This window comes from Thamnophis sirtalis, unplaced genomic scaffold (assembly GCF_051295495.1).
Source record: "Thamnophis sirtalis isolate CommonGarterSnake01/CBP01778 unplaced genomic scaffold, rThaSir2_p1.2 scaffold_1, whole genome shotgun sequence".
NCBI lineage: Eukaryota > Metazoa > Chordata > Lepidosauria > Squamata > Natricidae > Thamnophis > Thamnophis sirtalis.
Window position 1 is genome coordinate 156,690,554 of NW_028261381.1, and position 6,994 is coordinate 156,697,547.

Sequence of the window (6,994 nt, forward strand, 5' to 3'; positions counted from 1 at the left end):
CACTCTAGATCCCACCCAAAAGGTCACTTCATTGCAGCCAGTGGCCCAACATCTGCTGCCTCCAAACAACACATCTCTGATCTGCCTCTGTAGTGCTCTTCATTGGAGCTCACTCTTATAACAACACTCCCGTGATAATTTCAATAACTGACTGCATCATCTCCATTCTGCCAACCAGAGAACATAATAAACAATCCATTTCTTCTCTTCCCTACAACACTGAGCAACAATTAATTAACGTTCAATTCTTACTGTCATCATCTAGAAATGGTGGATGAAAATAGTTATTTTTTGCTCAGAATTCTTAAACTGATTTTTGCCTAGTAAGAATTGATGTACCATTGCACCATGGACTGTGAAACTCCTATCTATCCTGCTCCAGATATAAAGTATTTCTAGATCACTGGAGGGGGCTAGAAAGAGAACCCTTTCTGCTGTTTCCCCAGCTCTATGGAACAACCTGCCCTCAGAGCTTCCAGGAGATCATGAGAATCTGACTCTTAACAACTGGCGTGGGGATTGAATGTGTGTCAGGCTAATCCTAAAGATGATAAAGAGCAATTCAGCCTGAGTTCAGTTCTTTTTTGCTTACACATTATAGGCAGATTCTTGCCAGACTAAACCATTGCTACTATCATTCTAATGGATATACTCTGGAAGATTCTGGGGAGTGACTTTCCTTACTCTCTTCCTCCTATCCAGCTCTAGGCTGTGCTGTCCCTTGTGTGGTCCCCTTTCTGGAATGTTCTCCTTCCTTCCTGGGAAACTGTTGCTTCACTACAGTCCAGCACACCATTTTCTCTTTCATGGGCATCATTTCTTACAGGGTGTCTGGTAGAGGTGGGTTACTACTGGTTCGCAATAGTTTGAGTGAACCAGTAGTAGTATTTCGGCCTAGAACCAGCAGTGACCCAGACTTGCCACATCCCCGAACCAGTTCCCCGGTCACTGAGGAATGCTTTTTAGCATTTTTTTTCATGTTCTGCGCATGCACAGAACAATTTACAATCTACTGCGCATGTGCGAGCAATGCACAACTGACAAAGCATGCGCAAAACGAACGGGCAGCAATGCCGGCAGCAACCCACCCCTGGTGGCCAGTGGCTGGAGGGTGCTGTGTCCATCTTTTAATTCACTTTCAACAGTTTGGAATTCTGTTTAGAATTGTATTATTTTTTATATGGGTTTATGGCTTTTATCTGTAAAGTTCCAGAGTCCCATAGACAGTGAGAACTCATAAATAAATAAATAAAAATACTGAGAAGGCAAGCAAGATGGATTATCTCTGAAATAAAGCCATTTACTTTAAGAGCCGAGGTGGCGCAGTGGTTAGAGTGCAGTACTGCAGGCCACTTCAGCTGACTGCTATCTGCAGTTCAGCGGTTCAAATCTCACCGGCTCAAGGTTGACTCAGCCTTCCATCCTTCCGAGGTGGGTGAAATGAGGACCCAGACTGTGGGGGCAATATGCTGACTCTGTAAACCGCTTAGAGAGGGCTGAAAGCCCTATGAAGCGGTATATAAGTCTAACTGCTATTGCTATTGCTAATTCCCACATTAGAGTACAGTCTGTGAAGACCAGTTTTCCCATTCAAGGCATAGAACCAAATATAGGGAGAGAATAGTCTTGCCCTGCCTGCATTTATTTGAATGATTGAAGTGAATCTGCATATGGAGATATAGTACAGCACAGGGGAAGATGTATTTAATGGAATTTTATCTTCCTTTATTACTTTATAAGTAAGGCAGCAAACATGCATAATACTCCTTTCTCCTCCCATTAGTTATACAATTATGACATTATGAAGCTGAGTAGATCGATAATCCAGTTCAACAGAAGGCTTCTTTAGTATAGTTGGCTGTAGGAGGCACAATATGATAACCTGTTAACTTCTAACTTCCCTCGTTTATTGCATTCATGACTGGCAATATCCGGATGAGATTACAGGGCAATGTGGCCTCACTCCTGATCTTACACTCAAAAATACTACAAGAACCCAGTTTCTTATTCTATTCCTTTTCCTCCTATTAACCTTCTCTTCTCTCCTCTCCTCTCCCCTCCCTTCCTCTTCCCTTCTCTCCTCACCCCTCCCCTTCTCTCCCTTTCTCTCCTCTCCCCTCCATTCCCTCTCCCCTCCACTTCCCTCCCTTCCCTTTCTCTTCTCTCTTCTCCTCTCCTCATCTCTTGCAAGCTAATCCTTCCAACAAATTGCACAGTTGTTCCTCCTATTAGCCTTCTCTTCTCTTCTCTTCTCTTCTCTTCTCTTCTCTTCTCTTCTCTTCTCTTCTCTTCTCTTCTCTTCTCTTCTCTCCTCTCCCCTCCCTCTCCTCTCCTCTCCCCTCCCTCTCCTCTCCCCTCCCATCCTCTTCCCTCCCCTTCCCTGTCCTCCTCTCCTCTCCTCTTGCAAGCCAATCCTTCCAACAACTCACACAGTATGGAGAGAGAGGTAACCTATCAATTTGGATTCATGAGAAAGACTTCACATGGAAATTGCACATCTTTGGTGTCTCTCCAACAAGATCAGTGGGTGTTGGAATAACTTGTATTATTTCCCCTTCCCATTCTTCCTTCTGTTTTCCAAACTGTTGGCTGTGATATTAAATGGATTTATTGCTCTCTGCATCTAGCTTGTTCTCATTCCCTTACCCACCATTATGCTTGGACCCTGGTGGTTCTAATGATTTTCTTTTCCTAGAGGGGCTAATTGACATCTTTTTATGATGCCTCATCTATTTTAATTTGCTCCCATTTTTTCCCTGTTACAACTGTTAAAGTTTTATTAGCCTGTTTTCCCCACCTTCCCAAATCTACTGAAATAATTTGCATTGGCAGAAAAAAAAACAACCCCAAAATAATAAAAAAAAATCCCAATGCAATGTTGTCCATCTTTTTTTTAAAAAAAAAAAATACAAGAACAACAACTTCTGTTTGTGGTGTTGAACTGATGCCAATTCAGGCTTATAATGCCTCAGCATTTGCAAAGGAATAAATTCCTACATCAGTCCAGGGTATTTTCCCCACATTCATCAGAAAATAAAATCCTCTTGTTTTAATTAAAGGACAATAGCAGAGGCAGCATATGTCACAAAGAGGCCAGATCTGTAGGGGGAAGAAAAGGCATTGATACAACTGGGTGGAATTCTCCAGTGCCTTCATATTTAGCAGAAAATATGTGTACAAGTAGAATAAAATCCTTTAAAAGTATCTGGGGACAGGTGTGCTTATAATCCAAAGAAATACCTAAAGTTTATAAAGCAAGTTACATACTATGATAAAAAGCCTCTCTTTCTCAGTTTGTTGTTTTCATGGTAAAGAAGAAGGAAGAAATAATTTTCCTTGCAGGAAGAAGGCTGATGTGAAGAAATGGAGACCTTTCCTTATTGGAGTTCAAGTGCTATCTATTCATCCTTGAGTCAGCACAAAACAATACATCAGCAGCAAATTTTCTGTCCCCATTGCCAAATGGCATTGTCCTACTTTGTGAGTGTGTCAGTTATTATAGGTATGCTGACTGGTTTTCTCCTCTGCCATTGTTGTCATCCCTCTTCAGTCTGTTATCACACAGAAGGTAACAACTCACCATCAGGGCATAGCAGGATATTTGGGGATCTATATTTGTTTTAGTTGGTTTATCCACCCTTTTTCTCATACCTTGTCTGAGCATTTTCCAAATTAAAATAATAATCTCTCCCTCTCTCTCTCCTCTCCTCTCTCTCTCTCATCTATCTATCAATCTATAACCTATAACCTATCACCTATAACCTATAACCTATCACCTATCACCTATCACATATCACCTATCACCTACCACCTATCACCTATAACCTATAACCTATATCTATATCTATATAACTACATGTCTGTCTGTCTGTCTGTCTGTCTGTCTGTCTGTCTGTCTATCTATCTATCTATCTATCTATCTATCTATCTATCTATCTATCTATCTATCTATAAAATGGCTATGTGTCTGTGTGTACGTTCCAGCATAACTCTGGAACGCCTTGAGCAATTTCAACCAAACTTGATACATAGATGACTTACCCTCTGGAAAAAAAATACTGTGGGGGTAAGAGGCCTCTCAAGGTATGTGTTCTGTTAAGATACAGCCTGTTGTGCCTTAAAATGGCTTCCACTGTACTGCTGTAAAATGGATTCTACTGTACAGTGCAGTGGAGTTGCCATAGTAACAGCTTCACAGTACTCCACAAGGGGACTCCCTCTGGTAACTCTCTAGCCAGGTTATCAGCTAGTGTGAAATAAACATATACAATATCATTGGAGTGGAAACAACCCAGATGGGAAAGAAGTAATAGAATAACAGAGGAGGAAGGGAGCTTGGTGAACTTCTTGTCCAGTCTCTTGCTTAGGCAGAAAACCCTATATCACTTCAGACAAATGGTTGTCCAATCTTTTCTTGAAAACATCTAGTGTTGGAGCATTCACAACTTCTGGAGGCAAGTGAATGGAAACTAATGAAGGAGAGAAGGAACCTAGAACTAAGGAGAAATTCCCTGACAGTGAGAACAATGATTAATTGTTCTCACTGTCAGGGAATTTCTCCTTAGTTCTAGGTTGCTTCTCTCCTTCATTAGTTTCCATTCATTGCTTCTTGTTCTGCATTCAGGTGCTTTGGAGAATAGGTTGACTCCTTCTTCTTTGTGGACCACACTGAGATAAACCATATCATGTTTATCATTTAGCTCGTCAATATCTTCACAAATGATTTAGAAATTTTAGATAAAGTGATAGAAGGGGAACTCATCATATTTGCAGACAACACCAAGCTGGCAGGAATAGGCAACAGTCCAAAAGATAGGTTCAATATACAGAAGGATCTCAACAGACCTGAACACTAGGCTATATCCAACAAAATGAAATTCAATGGTGAGAAAAGGTTCCACACTTCACTACCTTATTCTAAACTTGTGTATTTTCTTGCCTAAGGAACTGCATTAAGATGGTTTGGCATATAGAGAGAATGAATTGCAAAACAAAAATACAATACAAAGAAAAAGGGAGTGAGTCGAAAGGAAGAAGAACAAAGACATCATATTTGGATGGAGAGAGAGATAAAGTTTGACAAACAAGAGGGAAAATATGAACTGGTCTATGGTAGAAGCAAAGCTGGTTTGCAAGGATGGAAATAATCCAAAAACCTAATTGTCCAAATACCTCTGTAATATGTATGCAGTTCCAATCAAAGCTTTATAAAATAAACTAAATTTAAGATTGAATAATTATATCTTCTACTAAATATACTTTTATACTTCTTATTGCTCAAAAAACTGTGGTAAAAAGTTTTGCTGTATTATTCTATAATGTTTAGCTCAGTGATTAAATCCCAATATTTTGAATTCAGGAATGCCATAACTTTTTCATTTGCTCATTCTGGAGTGTTTTCTCCAATGTAATTGATTGATTGGTTATGAGCTGTCAAATTGGTGTCAAGTCTTAACAACCATAGAGATTTTCACTTTAATGGTTTTTCCCTAACCTGGTCCTTCAGATCCTTAAAGTCTTATCGTTGTAAGATGTAGTGGCGCAGTTGTCAACCCGTAAAACTTTCCTAGCAGCAGTGGTTAGAATGCAGTATTGCAGGCTAACACTGCATTCCCACTGCCAGGTGTTCAATCCTGACTGCCTGAAGATTGACTAAGCCTTCCATCCTTCCGAGGTCAGTAAAATAAGGATGCAGATTGTTGGGGGCAATGTGCTGACTCTGTAATCCACTTCAGAGGTGGGTTGCTCCCAGTTCGGCCTGGATTGGGTGAACTGGTAGTGGCAGCAATGGGAGGCTCCACCCACCTGCTTCTACACATGCGCAGGAGCGTGCACACATGCACACAAGCAAAACAGTAGTAAAAAAATTGGAAACCCACCACTGATCCACTTACAGAGTGCTGTAAAGCACTGTGAAGCAGTATAAATAAATGCTATTGCTACTTTTAGACACCATGTCTCTACTTTGTGCATAAATTCCAAAATACCAGTTCTCTCATATGATGAGGACTTTTGCTGAAACTGCTTATTAGGAGGTGAACAGTCATATCTTTCTCTTTGCATAATCTAGATTTACTACCCTTTCCATTTAAAAGAATACGGCCTCAGGCTTTGCTGCAATGGCTATTCATAGGTGCTATCCCACTACTGATCAGCACGGGAGTTTTGACCTGCTCCATCTCCGACCTGGGCTGGTTCACCCCTCCTTAGGCAACCTGGTGGCCCTCGACTCCCCAGGGATCACCATATTGATGCCGAACTTAGTGCGGACATCCGATTGGCATAGCCCACTGCAGCCCAGAACTCCCGAACTCAAGCGATCCACCAGCCTCAGCCTCCAGGAGTTATGGATTATAGGCTCGCACCACCTTATTCTTCTGCTTATTCTTCTCCTGCAAATTTTTGTTTCCTTCTTGATGAATCCAATCTGAATCTATTACCATGTTTTGTTACTGTTCACCCTGCTTTCAATTTCTTTCAAGTTTTTGCCACAAAGTTGTTTCTCTTTCCAATTTTCCTTTTGCTGTTGCAACTGTTGGCTTTTATATGCCACCTCTATCCTATTCAAAACATTTTCCTTGCAGTCGTTTGTTAGCATTTCCTCTTTCCTTCTTTTATCTAATCATTTAATCCTCTGATTTCACCCTTCACTGCTTGCTTCACTTGCCACAAATCACAGCCCTCAATTGTTCTTGCTAAATACAAATGATCTGTGTCACTTTTAGGATACAAGGCACACTGTACTGTCATAAATTTGCAGGTCTTGAAATCAAAAGCATCATGTTTACCTTGTAACTAGTCACCAGTTCTGGCTCTGTTATGAAGAGACAGCCAAGGTACAAATGGCTTTGATTGTATTGCCATAATACTGATGTTATTTATTTCTTTTTTCTAACTCTTTTTTTATATATTTGGAGCTGACTTTCCTTTCATTTGGGCAGGCAAGGTATTGATTGCTGCTAAAGCACCTGAATACTGTAACTTGTAACTGCCT

The 6,994-nt window shown here is 40.7% G+C and overlaps 1 non-coding gene across 1 annotated transcript; it reads right to left on the bottom strand.

The window, feature by feature from the left end:
* Positions 1-6,090: 6,090 nt before the first annotated feature.
* On the bottom strand, positions 6,091-6,359 carry LOC148049791 (signal recognition particle RNA). The gene has a single exon (XR_015695274.1).
* Positions 6,360-6,994: the final 635 nt, after the last annotated feature.